General features: G+C 49.9%; 1 protein-coding gene across 3 annotated transcripts in view; it reads left to right on the top strand.

Moving 5' to 3' along the window:
- Positions 1 to 24,772, top strand: part of PTH1R (parathyroid hormone 1 receptor) — a 122,891-nt gene continuing 98,119 nt past the window's right edge. For 2 of the 3 annotated variants that reach the window (XM_080383195.1, XM_080383193.1), the window contains exon 1: positions 1 to 24,772. This exon is cut by the window's right edge. The gene's annotated coding sequence lies outside the window, so the exon portion shown is untranslated. The other variant, XM_080383194.1, reaches the window with a different exon arrangement.

Raw genomic sequence — 24,772 nt, 5'->3', positions numbered from 1 at the left:
CCCCCGCTTTCGGATGGGCTGTTTCTCTGCAAAAGGGCAAGCATAGAGGGGTTTCTCTGTCTGCTCAGCTTCTGCTGTAAGTGAAATTTTAGCGTCTCTCAATTAATAACAGTGGCAACAACAACAAAAATAAGGAATCGTGCTCCTTAGGGCAAGCCCTGACTGAAAGGAAGAACTCAACAGGATCAGCCTTTGTTAAAGATTAGACCGTATCAAAAATACTTTACCCTGACATGGAGAATTTGCTTTCTCCCTCTACATCCACTTGGCTGTTACAATACCATTTGGCTATCTTGACCCGTAACACCTCAAACTTCAGCTGGCCTTCAAGAGCTGCTGTGCTAAAGATGATCTTTCTGTTGCACCTTTCGCGACATGGCAATAAACAAATGACCCCTGGGGCTGAAACCCCCAGTGGAATGCCTGCTGGGTCAGACTGAGCTATGCTGTCTTGTGTCACGGGAAGAACACCCAAACCCCTGCTTGAGGCACCTGGCTTGGCATTAATCCCTCTATTTCCACTGAGGCTAGGCCGACCCTTGCCAGTGATTACAGGGGCTCTGTGTTTTAGGGTTTTCCTTTTCTTTTGGAAGCTCAGCTTGGACTGACTTCCATAAATATGATTTGCAGGAAAGGAAAATTTTGGACTGATGGCATCCTCGTAACATAGCGTACTTTGATCCTTCTGTTAGAGAAATCCCTCTGATGGCATTCAGGTGAGGGTTTGGTTGTCGAAATCTTCTGCAGGGCTGGCCTGTCTTTCTGGCCATGTGTTTTTCCTTTATCCAGCAAAGCAGAAAGTGGACTTCTTTGCCCCTTTTCCCTCTCACCCCTCCAGCATTGCTGGTCCAAGGCAGTTCAGCAGCACAGGGATTGCATTCCTGTCTCCCTTCTTCCCTCCTGACCATGTGCGCCCTTGCATGAGCTGATTCAACTCACTGAGCTTGCACGAAACTACCCCGAGATGGAATAAAGAAAATAAACAGAGGAAAAGGTTTGTAGCTGGGTCAGTGAATGGCATCTTCACAGGAAAGTCTTGGATGAATCCCCAAGGCATGTGACAGAGACACTGGGAACAAGAAGGGGTGAGCAGCCCGTAATGTGTGCCGGTTTGCCCTGACACCATGGCTGTACTGTCATGTTACGTGGGCATAAAGCCCCCCAGATCCTCTGTTTAAAACCCCCCACCCCGTTCCTGTTGTACCTCCCACCCCTTAGTGATAAATACACATACAGCAGTGTGAGCCGTGGGGTCGGTGTGAGCTCACCATGCTGCTCCTGAACCTCCCTTCCACCAGCCACACCATCTGGTCATCAGCACACGTGGCAGTTTTCGGTTGAGCAGATGAGTCCTGCAGATAGTGCTAAGTGTTGTGCAGGATAACATAGGTCAGGGGTATTAGATATGACTACATTCTCGGGGTTTGGGGGGAAAAATGAGTTTAGGCTTGTAGACATGAGATGTGTTGTGCCATTTGGCTTCAGGACCAGAGGACAGGACCCAGCCCTTGTATTTAGCAGGACAGACATAAACACAGACTTCCAAGTGGCCTGTACAAGCTGAGATACAACAGACTTGTTACCTACTTACCTGTTTTCTAGTCTGTTGCTTGCAGGGGCAATGAAATGGTCGAGGCAAACTGCTCCTGCTATGTCCAAATTGTGGAAGGCGTTGAGCCAGGCAGGACAGCCCTGTCAGAAAGGGCAGAACAAATGAACCTTCAAAGTCCAAAGGTGTCTGGTGTCTTTGAGTCTTTCCACCATAACAAGCTCTGAGTATCAGCTGTCTGTCGGATAAGGGCAGCTCATCCAAAGGAGACTTGGCTTCTTGTAAAAGACCTCCTGCTAGATCAGTGTCTGGGGCAAGGGCTGGAGGCAGGAGTTGCTGTCTCAGCACACAAGGCAGGCTGGTTATCTCATTTTTCACATGGTTGCCCTGTTGCTAATCAGGGTTCCTCGATGTTATCTTTACTTCAGTCCCCCTTCCCCTCTCTCCAGTCATTTCAGTGTACTTATCTGCTTGGTCTTGCCACACTGAGAGCAAGAAGCAGCCTCAGTTGCATCTGTAAAGGCAGGACTGAAAGTCACTGGGTGTCCTTAGAAAACCTTCTCTTCCCTTCACTGAACTTTGGCTTAGGACCTAAATGGTTTATTTCTGCATGTTTTAACAGAAAAGTGAGTGGTATGCAAAACCTAACTCGTGCTTGCCATGGGTTAAGGGATGAGGCACTTTGCAAGGAGCAGCAGATGGGAGGGAATTACTACCTCTTGGGCGCATAGCAGAGGACAAATCACACAATCATAGAATCATTTAGGTTGGAAAAGACCTTTGAAATCATATAGTCCAACCGGTAACCCAGCACTGCCAAGCCCACCACCAAACCATGTCCCTGAGCACGGAGTCTACACTTTTTTCCAAACACCCCCAGGGACGGTGACCCCACCACCTCCATGGGCAGCCTGTCCCAGTGCCTGACCAGCCTTTCAGGGAAGATGTTCCCCAGCCCCCAATCTAAACCTGCCCTGGGGCAAGGTGAGGCCGTTTCCCCTTGTCCTGTCACTTGTTCCTGGGAGCAGAGACCGACCCCCCCTCGCTGCACCCCCCTGTCAGGCAGCTGCAGGGAGCGAGAAGGTCCCCCCTGAGCCCCCTTCTCTCCAGGCTGAACCCCCCCCATCTCCACACCACTGAACTGGTGCTCCAGCCCCTTCCCCAGGTCTATTGCCCTAATGACCAATTAACTTTTGGTCAATTAAATGATCAATTAACTGAAACTCAGTGAGGCCTTGGGAGACTGTGCCACTGTTTAGGACTACTAGTAAGTCATTTAATCATCATCTTATTGCCTTGATGTATCCCCCTGGTTTATATGCCTTGAGGACTCAAGGGATGCAGCATCCCGGAAGAGCTCCACCCCATGCTGTATGCTAACCACAGGAATGGTGCTGGTAGCAAACACGGAATGGGACTTTTCTTACCTCAGGAGGAAAAGGAAGATTTCAGGAGCTGGAATTGCCCTGGCGCTGCTGTGCCCAGCAAGGCTGGGACTGCTGGACTCAGGAGCATCATCTGAACTTGATATTGCTCACACTTTGCTGCACCGTGCTGCTCCCCTGCTCCATCTCCCTACCGCCAGGCCAGCCTGCTCCGTCATTTCTGTCACTGTCTTTGGCCTCTCTTTCACAAGGCTGGGGAGAAATAAATCAACATTTTTGACCAACATGGAAAGCACAGGGGGCTGCACTCAGACCACTCCCAGGTAGGCACATGGAAGCCCAGCAAAAGGCAAAGCTGACTCTGACTCATGCACTGACTCACTTGCACCCAGACTGTGTTACTGCGTTTCCCTTAGCCCCAGGACCTGAGAACGGTCTCTAACCCGCTTTATTTAGTGACACAGTGGGTCCAGGGGCTCCTGAGACAGCTCAGCCATAGGAGAACATAGGCTGGCCTGGAGTAATTAAAATTCATTGATCTTGTGAATTAAAAGACATTAGGCAATGCCTGATCTCCTCTAGAAGCAAACAGCCAGTAGCTTCTTTTGTTTTGCAAACATACAAATCAAATTCCAAAATTCAGTGAAACCACTGGAATGATTTCCACGCACTTCACATACTGTTTCCATCTATCCCTCTTTTGTTGCCTAAACCCCTGCCTCACCTCAATGTTACCTTGACTTTCTCCTCATCTCCTACATCCCAAACAACTTCTCCTTTTAGGCACTGAGCAATCAAAGCTAAAGTAGCTTTGATGCATTGGCTATGGCGAGTGATTGCAAGGAAATGACCTCTTTCTGCTGGCTGCACTCGAAGAGTAAGATCAATAAAGCAACATTACGTAGCATATCTATTTCGTGGTTAGCAATTTCACTCAGCTAAGTAAAAATACACACACACACAAAACCTAACATAAAAGTGGGAGGGAGCTGATAAAAGGTGGGACTGCTAAGAGGTGACCAACGTAGAGAGCTTCAAAAGCTGGAACTGCTGGCTTATCAGGAGCAGCTTATGAAGCCTTTGACCTCTCGGAGTTGATATCCTCAATGTTTTCTCTGAGTTTGTGTTTTCTTCCAGCACCCTCAAGGTTACACTCACTGATTTGCTTGCTCTAAATGGCATTTTCAGTAAGGAGAGGCGTCCAGGAGTTGGGCTCTAGCCCACCTGCTGACTTTCCGTATGCTTTCAGGCATTTCTTGCTCTGTATGTTCAGCAAAGGCACAGAGGACTTGTGGGGAGCACACAGGACACTCTGGGTTTGGAAACGTAGTTTATCTTTATTGTTCTTCCCAGAAAAGGGTAAGAGAGAGAACGATTGCTCTGTAAGCACTGAGGTGGAAATGTTTTCCCAGTCTAAATAGCCATGGTTACTAAACCGCACACCAGTAGGTGGTCAGAGGGGCTGATGCGCTGTATCTGATGCAGACATGGCTTATTTTCACTTGTGCTGCATCACCAGGACTGTTTACTCAGGCTAGCCACTGGATGGGGACAAAGCAGGATAGGGCTAATTTCCCTGCTGGGCTTTGATGTCAGCAACGGGTACTGGTGCATCTCCAAGCTGCCCCATATCCTCGAGGGACCCTCTCAGCTGCAGAGCATCCTGGCATGCACCACCTCTGCATCCCACGGACCCTGGGTGGGCCTCGAGGTCTCATTTCCTCAGCTGACAAAGACACAGGCTTTGGTACAACACTGTTACGTGTGTGTGTATCTACAAGTGAGCGGGGGGGCATAACTGTACGGAACTGACTCATGCCGTAGCATTGTTAAACAGTCTCGGAGCATCCCACCATACGATCTCACTGCAGAGTACCAGCTTTATCTCCAATTCATTTCCCACCATGACTGGTGTTTCTCCGTCAGCCTTTCACCACCACAATGAAGCATGTTTGTTGGTTTGGTGCCTTTTTTTTTTTTTTTTTGTTTCATTTCTGGGATCAGATTTTCTCTGTGATTTGCCTTAACCTCATCACAGAAACCACAAAGCTCAAGGGGCCAGAGCCTTCTGCTGGCATAAATCGGTGGTGTTCCTGTGGAGTGCAGAAGGGCCAAGAGAATCTCATCTGATGTCAATCAGTGTCTCGGCAGGGAAATAAGGAGAGAGCCGGAGGGTAAATTGGAGAAGCCCAACTGGCACATGCTGGTCCTTAGGAGGAATCTGGACAGGAGGGGAGAGAGTTTTGCAAATTGAGAGATCTGGGTCGGATGACAAGCTCCCAGTTTCCAGATGCTTCTCCAAACCATGTTCGGCCATTCTTCGGTAGCTTCGTTTGTGGCTGACTGCCTTGTGCAACGAATGCCATCTTGAAAGCATTTAAACAAGAGCAATTTGGGGCCGGGGGACACATGGACTGACGACTCTAAAAGTGGGGAGCATCACTCTTGTTTCTGGCTGCGGTGGCAGTGGGGAAGGATGATAAGCATAAGCATGCTGGCAGGCTGGATTTTTCAAACCACAGGATAGGACTGAATTCAGCTGTGGATTTGGTTCCATCCTTAAAGGATGCCAGATCATGATGTCTAAATCTCTGAGATTTGAGCAAATATAGCATTACTGTTCAAAGCAGACAGTGTAACAGATGATTACTTTTTCTTTTCCCCTACACAAATTCTCACACTGATTTTGCCCTTGCATACCTTAGTGTCATTGACAATGTCACTGTGATCAACAAATTGAACTTTAAGTACCGTAGGACTGGAAGTGGGAAATCAGGCCTTTGAAAGTTACAGCTACTGCTTACTGCTAATTTACTTTGTCATCAGCAAAAGATGACTCAGGCTTATGGAGGATCAGGGAGAGGGGAGAGTGCTTCAGCTGGTGAAAATGGAACAGTCAGCCCTTGTTTTGCACCTAGGTAAGGATCCAGCCCTGGTTTTGTGCCAACAAGTCTGAGCACAGAGGATCACCATAGGGGTCAATGTGGGCATGTGCTTGGCTGACCTGACTCAGCACTTCCTAAGGTGATAAGGGCTCTGAGCGACCCAAATAAGCAGAACAATGGTCAAGCCAGAGGATGAACTGACTGCCAGCCCATGAACAGAGCTGGGTGGAGGAGACACCTGAGGTGGAGTAGGAGCAGACTGCCCAGGTGGATCCCTCCGACCTTCCATTTGCCAGTTTTCCTGTTTAGGCTGACATGGAGGTGAATCTCCCACCCTTTCTGCAGTTGCAATGCAGCCAAATCTGCTGCATAATAGGCATCATCATTGCCAGTGGGAGCATGCATGGATGAGGGTCTATAGGGCATGCACAGAGGGAGATTGAGCAGACATGGACACACAACTCCTTTCCCAGCCTGGTGCCTAACTCCCTTCTACTCTGCTGACAGTGCCAGCCTTCATTAGCAGCACCATTAGTCCTCCAGAAGAACCAGTTATGCATTGTCTCACTGCTGTGGTGGTAGCTTTTGCTTCTCTTCTGGGTTTCCTCATTCACTGCTTTCCCCTTTGCCTCTTGGTAGCACCATTGTTCCTTACCCTACTGCTGGCCCTAAGCCCCTCAGATTTCAAAACAGACATCTAAAATTAAACAGAAGGGAAGAACACTCCATTGGGAAGGACCTTCTTAGGGTTCAGAGTTAACACGCCATAGAAAGTGGACCAGGCAAAGATCTGTAGTTCATCCCTCCAAAAGCATTCAGGCTGGAAAGCCCATGTTTCCCAGAAAGCCTGGGGGGCAATGCAAAGCAGAATGAAACAGGAAGAGAAGGCTGTTTTTGACCCATAAAATTCCAGCATTTTCTGTCTTCCAGCCTTGTTGCTGCAAGGTTGGGGAAAAGGAGTGTGACAGACACTGAAACAGGTTCCACACCTCCTACAAATCACCTGTTCAAGGCTGGAAACATGGTGCTCAAGATGGTGAAGCTGATACAGAATCATTTCAGTTGGAAAAGACCTTTAAGACCATAAAGTCCAACTGCTAACCCAGCACTGCCAAGCCCACCACTAGGTATCTCCAGCTTGTTGGTGTACAAAGAGGATACTTGCAGTGAAGACAGGTCATGAGATGGCAGGAGATAAGACCATTTTGCTGTGGGTCCAAGGCCTTAGCTAATAGCCTTGGGTTGACCCTGGAATAGGGCAGCAGGGGGACATGTCCTATCGCAAGGGCTGACAGTGCTTTGATGGGGCAAGAGGCTCTTTTTGAACTGGCCAGGGGAGAGAAGGCATTGAGAACCATGGCTGTTCCTCGAGTCCAGGAAGAAGGATGGACAAGAGAAGACAGATGAGACTTCGGCACTGTCTAAAGAAGCTCCTAGCTGATGGGACTTTGCCTTTACTAATAAGGAAAAACAGGCTGGCCAGGGATGAGCACGCTCCCTGGCACTTACCAGCCTGCACCACCCCAAATAACACCTAGGCACGTTTCAGGTGTGCTGTAGCCTGTAGGAAGTGGTTTGGATGAGGCCACACTGCTTTGGAAAAAAGATATTGTAGACATATGGATGTTGGCATGGTTGAAGGTGACAGAGAATAGGACCCAGCTGATTTATTTTTTTACAGAGGATAAGCTGATGGTTGTAGTCCCATGGGAGGGGTCCCACGCCTGAGCAGGTCCCACTCCATGGGTGCCTGGCTGGATCCCTGCTACAGTCACATCTAAAGCAACAACAGCCCAAACCAGGGCTTTTTTGGGACTCCCACCAGCATCCACTGGCTGGTACCCGTGGCTCGGTGGGATGCTTCTATCCCCACAGGAAGATGCCCCACTGGAATGTGCCACAGGGTTGATTTTGTCTCTCGCAATGGGTGGCAGCCAGGGATTTTCACTCCGGGGATCTCCCTTTTGCCCTCCATCTCCCACCGAGGCACGCGCAGCCACCACAGCTTTGTGCCTTCCCCGGCAGCTCCGGGGCCATGGCTGCCCTCAACTCCAGGTGAGCAGCCTGTCAAGCTCTGCAGCATCTCCCCCCACCATGCCCAGCAAAAGGAGGAGACGAGGGGGATGGCGGAGGTGACTGGCTGGAGCTGGGAGGACGTCATGCCCCAGAGCTGCCTGCACCGCACTGAGGCTCAATGTGCCCCGATCACAGAGCTGGCCTTGTTGTAGGCACCCCGGCCACGCGCCGCTCCGGCCGCTGCTGGCAGCTCCCGCTCCCGGCCTATGCCTGCTGCCCGGTGGCTTTTCTGGAACAGATGCCCCCACACACACTCCCCGAGCAAAGAGAGGGGGGTCTGCAGGGAGCTTAGGAGAGAGTGGGGAGTGGGCTAGTGTCCCGTCTCGGCTACCGATGGTGCCGGCCCTATCACGTCGTGAATCAGGACATGAATCAGTGTTATGGGGCTTGGGACAGGGTCAGATACCTGTGGTTTGAGGCGTGCTGGCAGCGCTCGGCATCGCCGGAGTCATAATACCACACACTGCTCATGAAAGAGTGGGGCTGTGACGTTCCAGGACGCATGGTGCCGGGGGGGGGGGGGGGGGGGGGGGGGGGGCGGGGGGAATGAGGACGGGCTGGGGAGGTGGCTGCTGATGGGGGTGGGAAAGGAAAAGCGAGAGGAAGAAGGGAAAAAATAGGAAGAAAAAAAGGAAAGGAAGGGAAAGGAAAGGAAGAGAAAGAAAAAGAAAGAAGAAGAAGGAAAGCAAGCAAGAAAGAGCAAGAGAAGGAAAACAAGAAAGAAAAGGAAGGAAGGAATGAAAGAAGGAAAAAAAGAAGAAAGGAAGGAAGGAAGGAAGAAAAAGAAATAAGGGAAAAAAGAAAGGAAGGAAAGAAAGAAAGGAAAAAAGGAAGAAAGAAAGGAAGGAAGGAAGGAAGAAAAAGAAAGAAAGAATGAAAGAAATAAACCCTTTCCATGCGTTTCCAGGCTGCCTTGCCTACAGGTGTGTGAGAGGAGAGGGCTGCCTGCTTTATAACCCTGCTTTTTGTGTCCTCTGTGCAGGGAGTTTGCTGCACATCCCTTCCCACAAGCACAGGCAAGAAAGTGAGGGTATGAGAGCAGGAAAATTAATTGCACCAACCAGGCAGGAGAAGCGGCAGAGGAGGGTGGGAAGGCAGGGCCCTAAAGGCTGGGCCAGGAGCTTCAAAGAGAAATAAATGGGATCCCTGTTCCTGGGAAGGGGGGGACCAGTGGAGACAGGGTCCCATCATTGTCCCTGCTTTGCTTTCCAAGGCAGCATGAAACAGGCTCTCAGCCTGTGTCTGGCTTTCAGAGGATACCAGGTGTTACAAAGTCTAAGGGAAGTTGTCAGGAGTTCAGGTCTGGGTCTACCCAGGCAGCCTGCAGAGCTTTCCATGCTGGTTTCTCTCCACCTATGACAGGACACCAGGATGGGAGAAGATAGGGGATCTGCTATGGCAAGACAGAGGGGTCCCAGCAAGGGTGCAGCCTCACCTGGGGACTGCCCTGGGAGAAGCATGCTGTGGTCCCCAGCCTCAGAGCTCCCATCTACCCCTGACCCTCCCAGTCCTCCCAACACAAGCAGGGGAACTGGCCCAGCTGTGCCAGCCCAGGGCAAGAAAGGGACTGTAACACAACACTACAAAGGCACAAAGCTGGGAAAGTGGAGAGTGTAAGGACAGAGGGGTCTGTGTTTGCCCTCAAGACCTGAACATGCTGTGAGGTATTTGTGGGGACACCTTGGCTATGTGGAGTTGTGTTTTCCTTTCTACTGCTGCTGCCTGGAGGGAGGCAGGACTCCCCACAGCAAGCACGGGGTTGAGCCTGACACTGTGACTTGCTTGGAAGTCAGATGAGACGGATGTCACCTGCTTTTGGAGGTCACAGTCTCTCCCATCTCCAAGGGAGGGTGGTAACCCAGTTTTCCTCCATAGGCAGCAAAGATCCAGCAAGGAGAGACATGCTACAGCAGGACCCCCAAGGGGAGAAGATAAGACATCACGGTGGCGATGAAAGCATCGCCCTACTCTTGGGACAGCCTGGGCACCGAGCTCGTAGTACCACGGATATCTGCAGCGAGGCAAGCTGAATCACTGGGTGGGACAGAGGCAGAGCAGCCCTCAGGAGACCCTGTCTCCCAGGTCTGTCTCCCAGGTCCCACCAGCACAGACTGACACAAGCTGCTTCTGCCTGTGGTCCAGGCAGCCGCCAGCCACCACTACACAGGAGGTGCTAGGCCACCCTACAAGGCAAAACCCCAGGCCTGTTGGCTTAGCGTTGCATCTTTCTCTTCTTTTTTTTCTGTTCTTTTACCTGTTTCTGTAGTTTTATTACTGTGTCTTTTACCCACAGTGGGCTTCAGGCCATCCTCCCTGTTTTAAGACAATAATGTTGTGTTTGTGGAATGGTGGTTAGTGGCATCAGCAGGATGTTCTCAAAGGCTTCCCATTTTCCGTGAACACTGTCTGCTCTGAATTTATTTTGCCAGTTGATGCCAACAATAGACCTTGTAAGTCTTTTCACCTCTGCCATGAAGAAAAAAATCCTCTTCAGCCTCTGCAGTACAATGGACATTTTCTTCTCCCAATGAAAGTTTGCAGGTAGCACCCAGTGCTGCAGTGCAGGAGACCCTGCCTTAGCAACCCATTTGAATGATTACAGGTGGCAAACATCCCCCAGATTATGGCAGTTGCTTAAAATATCATGAGCTTTTCAAAAAGGGGAAATTTTTATCTACTTTTGTCTCTCCTTATTCTGGTACTCTGGAGTTAACCACCTCCAGCTTCTTTCTGCTGCCATGGCAGGTAAATGCTTGCTTCTATTTTAAATGTGATCTGTGTGCCCCCCAACACGTGAGCTAAGGCTCAACGAAAACCAGAGTTAAAAAACACCAGAGAAAGGAGTGAGAACTCCCAGTCCTGCTGCATGTCTGGCTACCCATGCCCTTAAAGGGTAGGGGGAAATGAGTAAGAAAATCCTGTTATCTTCTTCCTGCATGTCCTTCAGCAAGTCATCCTCTGGAAGGAGCTGGCAAAGTAGATGTTTAAAGAGTCTGGGGGTGTTACTGAAAGTAAAAGTTCTTTAGCTGTTTTTCACATTCATCATCTAGCCAGTCACTGTGTGGTAGAGGAAAGTTTCAGGGCAAATTAAAAGAAAACAATAACGCTCCGTGTTTTTATTCCTCTGGGGATTACTTCTGTTTGCTTTGTTTGTAGAGGAAAAGGTGTTCTCCTGGAAACGCCTCAAAAGAAATTTGGCTTCATTTGTTTGGTGTTTTGGGGATGATTTTGATTTGGCGATGCGTTTATGACATTCAGAGTTAGGAGATCTTAACATTGAAGTTTTCATGTTTAGATTTTGGAAATGTGCCTTTGGAAAGAGCAAAACCCTGCATTTTGTGCATTAATTAAAAATTTAAATTAATATTTTAAAAAGAAGTCCTGAATATGACTGAAAGAGGACAGTCACAGTGAGAGCCCCAGAGCCAAAAGTGTTCTCTGGGGAATGCAGAGACTGTCTTGCACTAAGTGAGCACCAGGTGTTGCAAGTAGCTGTATGAGCATTTCACAGGGGGATACTTAGGAAGCTACTTTCTCCTCTGAGTGCTCCTTTTCCTCTTGGCTGTGTTGGAGCTGGAAGCTTTTAGAGGCAGAGATTGCCCCGTGCTCTGGTCCAGGTTCCCTTGGGCACCCTGGGCAGGAGACTCTGAGATGTCTAGGTATCTACCTGGGCTTTGTGGTCTGAGCTTGTCCATGGAGCTCCAACCAGCACTGCAGTGAGCCTGGGGAGAAATTCAGTTCTGTCTACATAGGCAATGAAGGCCCAATTCATTTGCCTTCATGTAGTCATCTAGAGGCACCCAAGGTGTTCGAGATATCTGCCAAGAGCAGGTAGACATGGCACAGGACCAGCAGGAAGCCATGGAGCAGAAGCTGGAGGCCAAGTGAGCTATTGCAAGGCATCAAGTTGCACTCGACACCTTGTTTCTTGCCACTGAACAACCTCTAGCGAAGCAAGATTTCAGATTTTCCTCTCTGTGGTCAGTGGAACAAGACAGAGACCTGGAAAGGGTGCATCACCCCTCACAAGTAGAGTCTGTGTTTCTCTGCTGACTAAGCTGGAGGGATTTACCCTAGGACAGCTCAGGTATGTGTGGTGGATTTTGGCCTAAGTGATTATTCTGTAGTAGTTTCTGGACAGTTCCAATTCCTGGTCAGAACCTGCAGCTGCTGTAGTAATGCAAGTGGTTGTTACCACTGAAATTCCCTCCAAGACTGCAGCAAGGCTGGGAATTTTATCCTTCCTTTCTGTCCAGAATATTGGGCTTCAAATCTAATGATGTGTTTTAAATAAACTTTTAAAAATGTTTTTGTTGGGGTAAAAAAGCCAGAAAGCAGCCATTTATCTGCTTGTAAATAAACGTACTAATTTAAAGAGCAGAAGGAAAACACCCACTTGAGCAAGGACTTTTGAGAAAACCATGGCAAGTCCCTGTCCCTGCCATCTCTTTGCATTTTCACGTACCACTGGAGAGTGGCTGGTACAGCTACATCACAGACCACCATCTTCTTCTGGAACATCCAGACCCACAAGCAGGACCTGCTCTTCCAGGCTGTGCCTCATTGGTTTTGAGCCTGCAGTCCTCATCTTCATTGGCAGCAATGGACACTGGGAGGTTTGTGAAAGGTGGATAAAAATCCCAAAGTCTGTCATAAATAGACATGCAGGTTTGCTGCGAGGTCCACACCTCCACCAAGAAATGGTGAAGGGCTCACAAATGACAAAGAAACGTGGGAAGCCACCAGTCAAGTCACTACTGCCTACGTTCTGTGGCCAAGGGAGCAGTTAGCCACCAATTCTTCCTTTAGACCACCAGGATTTGAATCCTCTGACCCTGAGTTTAAAATGTGGGTGTTTACTCTGGTTCTGTAGGGAAACTGGGGATCACTTCTCAAGCCCTCCTCAGCCACTGGCTGTTGTGGACCATGGCATGGGAACACCAGCCTGGATGGAGACTGAGTGTGCTGCTGGCCCCTGCTGAACTGCAGACCTGCAGGTGGGATCCATCTCACCTTCTTAAGCCTTTTAAAAATAACTTCTTGAGGTTTCTCTTACAGTCAGTATGTCAGTCCAACCTCTCCTCTCATCCCATGTAAGGTGGTTTGTGTCACCTGATGGTTGTTCCTTCTTTTCTTCATGGTCTATAGAAAGAGCCTTGAACAACACGCTAGGTTAGATGCTTAACCTTTATATGGCTGAGGATGGAGATGGCCCCACACCAAAATAACCTGTGTGCTATTCCTGGCTCTGCCAGTCACCCCGAGGTGACTTTGAGAAACCCCTTCCTTTTTTGGCTCTTCTGTCCTTTGTCCAACTCGCTTCTTTAGGCTTGGCTTTCCAAGTATCTAGGTACTAAACTGAAATCTGAGGGAGTTATCACCAAAACAACTTTGTACCCTTATTTCTGGGCCCTGAGCCATGAGTTCCTCGGAAGAGAGATGTATTTTGCTGCAAGTGTGCATGAAGATAAGCTTAACAGCAACAGACCCTTATCTGCGGCTTCAAAATGTGCTTGTCCTACAAACAGTGATGTAAATCTCTAGCCTGTGCCTCCCACGGAAGTCACTAATACAGATCTATCAGCTTTGGAGTGGTGGCTGGTTTTGCTGTAGGCAAGCAGCCAAAAATAACATCTTCCTGTCCTCCCCCTCCCAAATCTGTTGTGCAAATCTGGTGTCCCATTTTAGGTGGGGCTTCTTTATTTTCAGTGGTGCAGGATCCTCTGCGCGGAGGGGAACACACGTACAGAGGCGTGCATCCCACAGACACCCTGGCTCTGCCAGCTCCTGTTCCAAGGTGCTTGATAGCAGCAGACCAATAGTGGATGATCTAAGGGGACAATGAGGATGGGGGCTGGTGTCCCTCGGTGCCTGCTTGCACCTTCAGAGGATGGAGTCTGGCCAGAGAAGCTTTCTGCTTCCTCATCGCCTCTGTGGCAAATCAACCCGGGATGGGAGGGAGGGGGGTGTAAAAGAATCACAGTTAATGGATTTGAGAGATCGTTACAACGGGAACTGTGCACGACAGCGTTGTGGTTTCAGCAGCCGCTCTGAAATAACCATCTTCCCTCTGCATCTGAGTGCTCATGGATATTGTTTCAGACTCCTGGCCAGCTGAGCAGGATAAGCTGAGCTTGTGTAGGGTGTCAGTTTGTTTTCTCCAAAACTGTCTCCCATCTCTTTGTATTTCTCCTGAAAAAGTCTATGAAACTTTTGACTGTTTAGGAGGTGTGGCCTCTGATAGCTTTTGGGTAAAACATCTCTCCCTTGTGGTGTTTTTTAATATGCAAATGCATATTTGATCTGGGGAACTCTTTGCCATAAGACTGCATTATGACCAGAGGTAGAGAAGGATTCAAGTATGGGCATAAAAATGGGTAGAAGTACCGTTAACATGACATAGGTAACATTTTTGGGATGTACAACAGTGCTTTGGGACATAGCCGGTCTGCTCTAAATACAGGCCAAGCAGAAGTTTCTTCCAATGGGAGACTATTTAATAGCTTCATATCACAAAATTTCTTTCACCTTCATCCAAGGCAGATGGTGCTGGCCAGAATCAAAGGCAGGATGTTAGAATTCAGGATCAAGGGTATCACAACCAAGCGTGGTTTTGCAGCTCCTTCAGGCAGAGGTCAGAGACCTGCCGACTCCCAGGCAACAAAGCAGAGCATTTAACCTGATGTAGTCTTGAGAGCTCAAAGACTCCAGCAAGTTCCAGAACTCTTTACAGGAGAAAAATGCTTTGCCCACAGGAGAAACTCAGAGACTAGTCCACTCCCCAGACACGCGGAATTTGTGAGCTAGCATTGGGATCTCTGCTTTGAAAACACTCAGTGGATCGCTCTTCCATAAGAAAGTCTTGTTTGGTCATGCCTTCAATCATTGCAAGTCCTCTTTGCCACAAATTTTTGCAGTAATGGATCTAACTACATGTTGCACGAGTGTCTCATACCTGCCACATCCTGACTTTTGCTGACATCCCACAATGCATTGTCACTCCACAGCTCCTGCAGCCAAGCACTGCCAATGCTATTAAGAACCATCCTTCTCTTTCTCTGAAAAGACCCAGTGGCCTTGAGAGGGTTCCTCAGACCTGTATCCACCTACCAAGGAGCTGTCAGCACAGCTTCCATCAAATTGCTGAGGACACATTAGAAGATTTTTGGTGCAAAGGTTGTGCATCTGCCATAAGCACCCCTTCAGTTCATTGCTGCTGAGCAGTCTTGTCGTTGTAACAGAGTCCAGGAATAATGCTGTCCCATACATCCAGCAGAGGAGGTGACTTTGTCCCACTCTGGCAGGCAATGACTCAATGCCACCTTTGGTTTGAGTTTCCACCAAGCTACCACATGAAGCTACGAAGCTTCTACATGAAGCTACTACAGCAGCCTTCAGAACAGTGGGTTTCTCGCTCGCAGTCCATAACTGCCAGCCTATATACAGCATGTCTGTATGTTGAAGAAACCCATCCAGGACCTGCATGAGGCTCCACAGCCTCACTCAGGGCATGACAAGGCAAGTCCTTGGCATTAAAAGCTGACAAATCACATGTCCTCTGCTTTTTATGCTGCCTGCCTGGATTCAAAGTTGAGACCTTCATCCCTTCCTTCTAGACGCTCCATGTCCTACATCCAGAATATCAGAGAAATCTTTAACTTTGGCTGCAGACATTAATAATAACAGCATTCTTTGGTTGCCTTCAAACCCTTTATAGCAAGTGCAAAGGTCATCTGTGCAGACAGACACCCGGCTGCCCAAGAGCAAGACAGAACTCATGATCTGTGAGGCTGAGAAGACATCTGGTCTGGGGAGGATCAAGGGGGCACATGATCGCAGCCTTCCAGCACATAAAAGGCTTCTGAACTGAGGAAGGAAGAGAAAAGAATGTTCCTTATGTCCCTCAGGGACAGAAGGTAATGACATTAGATTGCTGCTAAGGAAATCACATTAGAAGTCAGGAGCTTTCTAAGAGAGGGTTGCAGGGCAGGGGAGCAGGCAGCCTCCTGAAGGGAGAGAGACTGTCCATCGCTAAGAGTTTCTACAACAGCTCCAGCACCTCACCAAAGAAATTACAGCAGAGCTGATTCTGCATTTGATTAAGCAAATGGACACGGTCCTTCCCACCAGACCTATCTTTCTAACAGTTCCGCTGTGGCACAGTTTCCCCAAAGACCACCCAGCCTACCACCTCCACCTTCCTCCCCGTACCCAGCACCTGTTCAGTTTTACTTTCCTTCTCTAAGGCAACTTCCAGCAGAAGATAGGTGAAAGAAACCTAATCAGGAACTTTCAAAACCCTGAGACAATCCCCTCTGCACAAAACTGTCTTTCAGAGAGGAGGAAGCAAACAGTATGTCTTAAATGACCCACTAAATGTTTAATCTGCTCCTGGAAGTTTTTTGCAGAGGCTAGTGATGACTGGAGGATGATGCTATTTTAGTGGCCCCAGCCCAGAATGGCAGCCCTCTAGGACTGGGAAGCCCACCAGCCTGGATAGAGCTGTCTAATGGAGTAAGACATTGTTGTGAGACTCTTTCTAAGTGTTCCTGTCTGAAAGCAGCTATCTGGGCTGTCAACAAAACCTTCCTTTCTCTAGCAGAACAAAAGCAATTTGCCTCCAGCGAGGCTGGGTTTCCTTTGTTATGCAACTGTCAGTGGTCTCCGAGTTTAACTGTGTAATTACATTCTCCACAGCTGGCTTGGGTTCAGTAGGTTCCTTACTCAGCCCCTAGCTGCCAGGCACTTGCACAGCACGCTAATATCGCGAAGACACCCTTCAGCATCCCAGGCGTGTATGTGTGCATGGAGGGTGCGATCCTCGGAGCAGATTCCCAAGTATGCCCAGACCCTAGTGCAAGGCTGGGCTAATACAAGACAGTTGTTCACAGGAGTGACCAAGCTGACAGCTGCTTTGCATCACCCCAGCCCGGCAAAACAGCTCCTGCAGGCCAGCCAAATCACTCCCTGCAATCGTCGCTGTGTTTACTGTATCGGTGGTGTTTTACGGCGTGTTTATATCTGCTTCATGTTCTGACTTTCTGGCTAGGCACATACTGTCACTGCAGAGCACGGGCGCGTGGGAGGTGGCATGAACGCAGCAGGACCTGGACCAGCCTCTGCTTGTGCTCAGGGCAGGTGACCCATGAGGAAACCTGTCTCCTCTGGATCTGGACCCGAGTTCCAGGTCTTGCTGGTCCGTGTTCTCCAGACATACACATGGATCTGCAGACTCGAGCCTTCCAAAAGCACTGCAAGTTCAGACCACCACCAAGGTATTTTCTAAAAGCTCTGGGCCATTATCACCTGTGTATGAACCCACCCACGTGCCTGGGAGAACCAGCCCCCTCTGAACTGGTGCCAGTTTGCTCCCTCAGCCACCAGTGCTTTTTGGAAATATCACCTGTTGTGCATCTGGGTAGCCCTGTGCAGCATCTGTCCGGTTATCTACTAAATAAGTACATAGGTAGTGGAACCTCCAAATCTTTTCCATCTAATTAATGCTCCGCTCCTCTTTTCCTCCTTTTTAAGGGTTATTATTTCTCATTCCTCCTGTTCTACCCAGGAAATGCTGGGATGCTGCCTTTCATAGAGTTCCCAGGAGGTAGAGCAGATCAATTTTTAATTCAATTTCCTTTCCTTCTACTGCGGGTTTATCTAATAGTGTAAAGCACCTAAAATAGGCAGAAAGCTGGAAAGAGACAGCTGTATTTGCTAATGCCCAGAAGGGTGGGAAATCAAGGCAGGACTGATACTGTATATTTCTGTCTACCTTCCAGGAAAAGAGCATATTATTTTCTTGCAAAAGTCATCAGGTTGGTAAGTGACATTGGCCTTGCAGCAGTGATATTTTTCTGCTACATTCTTTAAAATTCAGACCCGCACCAGCTCCGCTCACAGCTCCTGGCAGCTGCAGGAAGAAGTGGGGTAAATGCTGTCCCAGGGAGTCTGTCACCTTCAAAAGCTGACGGTCACCCAGCCAGTCTTGGGTCTTCTTACTCTTTGACGAAGTGCTGATGGAGCCATTTAGCATCATGCAAAGCACTCTGCCACAAGAGGTATGGCTGCATGTACACAGCCTGCACCCCAACGGCCCCCATCACTGCCCATCTCCCACGGGCATTCAGGAAGGATCAGGGAAATAAGTGCGCCCAGCAAACAGAGTGTTTCAGCCTCAAGCTTGTGCAGAGTTTCAACAGTCCCAGGACCCAGAATGTCCCACTGTCACTGAAATCCGGGAATAAAATTCCTTACTGCCAGGCAGCATCGGGCAGCAGGCATTATCCATTGCGGCACGGGGTGCACGGGGATCGCCCCATCTGCCCCGCGTGCCCAGCTGTTTCGCGGGTCCCATTTTATGTTACACGGTTATACACGTTCATTACATTTCTCGGAATTGTTTGCATATGTAGGAGTCTTCACGCCGGGGCAGTTATACCGGTCGTTATCGCCTCTTCACCCCGCTGTTTGCCCCACGGCTCCCCCCCCCCCACTAAGTTCTCCTTCACAAACCCCAGGAGCTCCGCCTGCTTTTTCTGCTGCGGACCCTCCCTTATTACCTGTTCTTTGTTCCCCGAGATTGATTGCCTTGATTAGAGGTCCTGTCGGCCATCAGTTTTCATGACTTGAGATGGTGGGTACTTGAGCATTAACGACTTGAGTGGGTGGGTGAGCTTGACCTAAGCTTTGTGCACATGTTTGTTTAATTAAACCAGGATTTGGTAACTGGGGACTTTAGGCAATAACACGATAGGCTCAATTGAAAAGGCTTAGCCTGACAGGCTTCATGCTCTGAGCTGTATCTTTTCCTCCTCATCCTAAAGCTTGCTGCAAAGACAAGGGCGATGACCCTTCTGTGTCATTGGGAAGGCTGGAGTAAAGGCTGAGAGAGGGCTCTTTGTCTTGTGGTTGTGAATCAATGGGAAAAAGACAACTGCTCTTAGTGGGAGATCAGATCTGACCCCCGATGGGCCAGAGGTAGAAGACATTAGGTCAGTGGTGATGGAACCCCAATATGGGAGATGTAGCTCATGCAAATTTGCCCCCTCTCACGAATAAGGGGACATGAACACAGTGAGGACAGGGATGTGAACAGAGCAAGGACAAGGCATGTCTAGGGCATGGAGGCTGGGAGGCTGAACCCTTGAACAGGATGCTCCAGGTTGAATGCAACCTCCCCAGCCTGAAACTGTGCCTCTGCTTGGTCCTTCTTTCTACATTTACATGTGTTGTGGGGGAGATCCAGGATCCCCTGGAAGCAGCAGCTAAAGAAAGGGTAGACAGATGCTCTGAACCCACCCCTCCCAAGTGATGAGGGGTGGAAGGGACACAGCATCAGCTAGATGGACAGCCTCTCTGCATCCTTCCCCATAGGCTTTTCCTTATCAACAGAGAGGAGCTGGGGTAAATCCCCTGAAGAAGGGCCAAGAGACCACGTTAGAAGAGGATCCCCTGGCCCCTTTGGCAGCAGTCCCCCTCTCCATGCTGTAACAAATAGACGGAGTCACTGCCATGGAGATGCTGTGCCTTGCTCTCCTGGCAGCATCCCAGGGGCTTTGTGTGGGTCTGGCTCTAATGGCACAGCAGCACTTGCTGGTAACAGGACTCTGATCTGTGATGAGTTTCTTTGGCGCACATTTAGGTAGTCAGGAAAATATTTATGAAGCAGGATTGATGTGCTCTGCAAGCCCTCCGAGGAGAGGGAAGGCAGGGGAGGAGAAGGAAGCAGAAGCAGCACTACATTTGCAGAGGCTGCTACAGTTCCCTCCTGTAATACACTGTCAAACCCTCCATGAAATGTTTTCTCTAAACAGGAATGCTCCCACATGCATGTGGGCAGCCCAGACGCTAGAACAAAGTTAATGGTTCAAACAAACCTGGCTCTGCAGACAGATTTGCTGTGCATCTGGTATGTGGTTAAACAACAGGTATACATCAGTAATGACCCCAGGCAGTGGTGTGGGGACTCACAGCACCAGCCCACCAGAGCAGGTCCAGCTAGCAGCCATGGCACAGAAGTTGCAAGACCACGAGGTCAACGCCAGGCTTGTGTCTAGTGGGAACACGATCTTTTCAGTGCAAGATTATTTGGTCCTTTTCCCCCACTCCTCTTTTCTCATCCTGCAATCCCCTGTGCAACCTCTTGCAGCACCAGAAGCTGCCTGGGTCTCTCCCACAGCATCACCACTCACCTGTGAAATGGCAGTAGGTCCTTCTGTCTGCTCGAGGTCCTCACTGGGACAGCCACATGCATCAGGGTCTTCCCATCACTCTGTAGTTCAGTCCCAGGGGCTTTCCTCCAGAAAGGAGAGGTAGAAAGGGCCATACTAACTTCCAAGCTGAGGCACTTCTTTCTTTAGACATCCAAAAGATGAGCTCTTCTCTCTGGGCTGGTCACCCCAGCGCACACATTTATAGGCCATGAAGGGACTATTCAGCTGTAAAACAACTATCCTAAACTGAGCTGTTCTCATCCAACATGGATTTCTCTCAGCTGGCTGACAGCAGCCTGCAGAGACTAGCTCAGATGAAACATCTACCTTTCAGAATCAGCCAGCAGGATACCCCGGCCAGGTCCTCACCGTGTTCATACAGCATTCAGCACAACAGTACCTGAAATCTTGCCCGGGAGAACTCCCAAAACACAGTAATTGTCTGCCCTGCTTGGTGCAATACTCCACATACATTTTCTCCAGGTCTCTGGAGAGGGAAAACTCATACCCGAGAGAGCAGCAGGCAGAAAGACTCTGTAGGTGGTCACGAGCAGATGGCTTTGGAAACCCATAACAGGTCAAGTGTAACGCAATGATTCCTTTCAATACCCAAACCATACAAAGTTCAGGGACTTCCCGAGCAAGACTTTTTTTCCCCATGGACATACCAGACCTGAGTGGCTTTGTTTGTTTGATTTTTAAGCTGTCCAAGCCTTCCCTTAAACTTTTAGCATCCACATTGTTTTGCATCAAGAAGTTTCCCAGCTTTACCAGAACTAATGCAGAACATTGCCGGTCATCAAGTCAGGCTAGTGGGATAAGGTGGAGAAAGCTGCTTTCTATAACTGGCTTTAGCACAGATCTTCTGAGGGCTCTTGGGCACACACTCCTTTTCCCCAGGCAGCCAGAGCATCTCTGTGTTCAATGTCACACAAGGGCTCTAGAAATATCCTGGATACCACCGGCCTGGATGGTCCTTCAGAGCTGTGCCATTTCTCACCACATTCCCTGCTGTCACTGGGCTCTATTTGACTCTCTGAACGAAACAGCCCAAATTCATTTCACCTGAAATTCATTTCACCTGGAGTAAAGAACGTGACTGAGCTGAGTTGGCAATCTGGGTACATCTGGATGCCTCAAAAGTCAGAGCAGAGCATCAATAAACCATCTTTTGGCTCCTCTAAGGTCTGGGGTGTGAGTAAACATCACCATCCTGCCCCATGGCAACGGTTTGAAGCTGGGCATGTAGAAGGTCACACAGCAGGTGACGATGTGTGGGACTCCTTGCCATGGGATGCTCTGAAAAGGGCTTAAGTGGTCCTGTGGAGGAGCCCATATCTCCATGCTAGCTATGTCCTTGATACAGGCTTCCCCGTGGGATGGGCTGAACTGTGCTGGCAGGACATGGTGTCACCTCTGGGCTATGGAGGTAACCCTGCCACCCCAGCCTTGGTTTCGTTTCTGAGGTTAAACAGTATGGTGCCCGCACCAGACACACCGGCTCCGAGAGACCCAGCAAACCCAGGGACCATGGAGCTCGTCTACGTGCTTTGTCACACAGGCACCCCAGCTGTCTGAGGGTTAGAGGTTTGGGTTTGGGGAGGGGAAGGAAGGACATGGAGGAAGAGGGGCTGGCCCAGCGGTCCTCTGCTATCGCCAAACCGGCTGTCACAATAGCGGCACTGTTGCCTGGCGGGCTGGCTGGGCGATGGGATTTCGCAGGGCTGTAAATCACTTTCCTGGCGGCCGCGTTCTCCTGCCCGTGTTGAAAAGGCTTAGGTTTCCCTCCCGCAGAAGCGATGGCAAGCTGGGGAAGGAGGCGGAGGCCAGGTGCTGGAAACGTGCAGTGGGGGCATCCCCGATCGCATACCTCTGAAATCTGACCCTGGCAGGGAAGTCGATGCGGTTCAACTGACTTCAGGACCTCGCTGCACTGGTGCCAGAACAAACAGCTGCATTGAGGATTCCTGGGCCATTAGCAGTGGCCATCCACGCTGGGAATGCTTTCTCCTGCCTCGCCAGGAGGGAGGGAGGCACCACACGCTCGCTTCTGCGGCTCCCAGATGCTCGCAGGCAGCCCCATGCTCACACGGCATGTGCGTGCGCGGTGTCACCTGTACCAGGAACTTGCTTCAGGCATGGGGGGATGCAAGCACCCTGAGTGATAGCATGGATGCTGGCAGGCTAATGCATGCCCAGACACTAAGGCATAGGTGGAGCAGGACATTGAAACCCTCTGGGATGAGTACTCGCACCCAGAGGTCTGGGCATACAGCTCTGCAAAGTTGCCAGTGTGTGAAAAACAGGTACCTGATAGAGAAGGCTTTCCACCTGTTGGGAAGAGCTGTCCAATATGGCTGCAAGGAGGGTGAGGGTGTCTTCTGGAGGGACCTCCCACCATGCCTAAGTCCCTTTGTCCCAATGCACAAGTCCATGAGTTGAACCCAGTCCATCCCAGGTATCCTCTGACTTAGCTGTACTACATACTTGGGGACCGATTGCAACACTGAGGGGTGACAGATCTGAGACAGAGGAGGGGCAAACAGCCCTGAGAGCATAAATATCCTCCTGTCAAGTTAGGCTGTGTTATTAGCTTCATCCAGTGGTTCTTGGGCAAGAAGGAAGGAAAGGATGGAGGCCAGGAGCATAAGGCACACAGTGCTGCAGGTTTCTGCCTTGCAGTGAATGGGAGAGAGCATTCACACTCCAAGCATGGCCCAGCCGAAGAGGAGCTGGGGATGGGTGGCATGTCCTCTGCAAAGGACAGGTGGGTAGTGGTGGCCTTGCAAAGCAGGTAGCAAGCAGAAATCTGCATGAAGGTGAAATGGCTCACTGAAAGAGGAAAACAAATGTGGTTTGTTGAGTGATGGTGATACTTGTACCGTGTTAAGAAAAATGCTGTGGTCTGTCAGTTGAGCTTCTGTTTTCTGTAGGGTAACTGGATGCAACTCACAGTTGGTTTTGTTGGAGGGGTGTAGTCAAGGAGAAGACCATGCCCTTGGGAAGTCAGGTGCGTTGCCCGGGTCCTCACAGGGACTGCAGAAGAGTCCTTGCTTACAGTATGGAAGATCTGTGTCTCTGGTCGCCCCTCACCCCACTGTGTCCCAGCTAACGTGCCAGGCATGTGCTGGGCCCAGGTGCATGCAGTGATGGTATCTCAGGAGGAAGCTAGAAAGCCCACAGTCATTCCGGTTGTGCTGCACACAAAATGCATTTGCTGGTTATTGCAGCTCGAGTGTTTTCTATTAACCCTACAAACAAGCCCACATTATGTGCTCGAGCATGCTCTTTACACCCACATACACAGGCACATTATCTGTGCAGCGCGCTCACTGCGCATACAGGAGATGTGTAAAGTCGATCAAAGGAATCCTGTCCTAAAAGTGCCTGTTTTCCCCACCTGAATGTCTCCAGTAAGTCTGGGGAAGATCCCACCCAGTGTCTCTCCTGTGCTGATGCCACGTGTCATCCATGGGGTTCCCCCTACACCACCCCAAAGGGTGATGGGCTCCCTGCATGGTGTGTGCCCATCAAAATGCCCTTTGCCTCAGCCACGTGATGCAGCACAGACTTTGCTCCTCTCTGGGTTTTGCATTAGCGGAGTGGATTAATTTTGCCACACTTTTTGCAATGGTGAAAAGACGGGGCCTCACAGGGTGTTGGCCACCAGCAGTGATCTCCCCTGCACTCTTGGTCCCTGGAGCAGATACATGCATGCAGCCATCAGCTTCCCTGCCTGCCGGTGACTCTTCATGCCAAGCCATGGAGCAGGAAGCAGGTGTCTGGTGTATGAGATCATGTTGTCATGGGCAAGGGAGGAATTCATGCCATAGGGTTGTCTAAGAAAAGTGTTGTCCAGGGAGCAAGGTCATACTGGCCATCAGGCCCCAGCACTAGCTGAAGTGTGGCATGGTGACTCCCAAGGCCCTTGCAGATGGGAGAGACATGGGCCAAGAGCTGGTGAGAAATGCACATGAGACCTGACAGGTTTTATATCCCCTGTGCTGGGGAACACAGATTTCACAAAGGCCTTCCTAGCAGGGTAGGACGTGGATGGTGGGCTACAACACAACAGGAGCCCTGCTTCATCTTGCAGTTCAGAAGGGGGGGGGGGGTGTCCCTGGTCACTGGGGCAATGGTGAGGCTCTTATTCACTTTGCATTATTGCTTTATCATAAGCTGCCTGGGGGATCTTGGGCAGATCCATAGCATTATCAAGATCACTTGCTTCTCTGAGTTCCAACAGACATCAGACCTTCAGCAAGCTGCATCTGGTGTGTGGTGCTGTGGGGAGGAAGAGGGGCTTCAGCTCTGTGCTTTGATTTGGGATATACAGCCCAGTGCTCAGAGGGGCCCTGCTACAAGATGCAGCTTCTCAGTGTTCCCAGTCTGTGACCCAGATACACATCCCATTCCCCAGTGCCTCATTGTCCCCACCATGCTGGCAGGGAAAACTATCAAGGACCTACTTTTTGTCACCCTTTTTGTTGCACAGGCCAAAGGGAGAAAGCAAAACTTGCTAAGTGGCTGCTGCAAATGTGCAGCCTGGAACAAGGAACAATCAACCATTCCCAATTATCCTAGGATCATTAAAACTGTGTCTGTGACCTGTGATGTCCCAAAAAAGCCAGGGCAGGTCAAGCACTTGCATTTCTGCAGCTATAG

The sequence above is a fragment of the Falco punctatus genome (assembly GCF_963210335.1).
Source record: "Falco punctatus genome assembly, chromosome: 4".
Classification (NCBI taxonomy): domain Eukaryota; kingdom Metazoa; phylum Chordata; class Aves; order Falconiformes; family Falconidae; genus Falco; species Falco punctatus.
The sequence above is the reverse complement of the archived record's forward strand: the minus strand, read 5'-3'. Positions and strand labels throughout refer to the sequence as shown.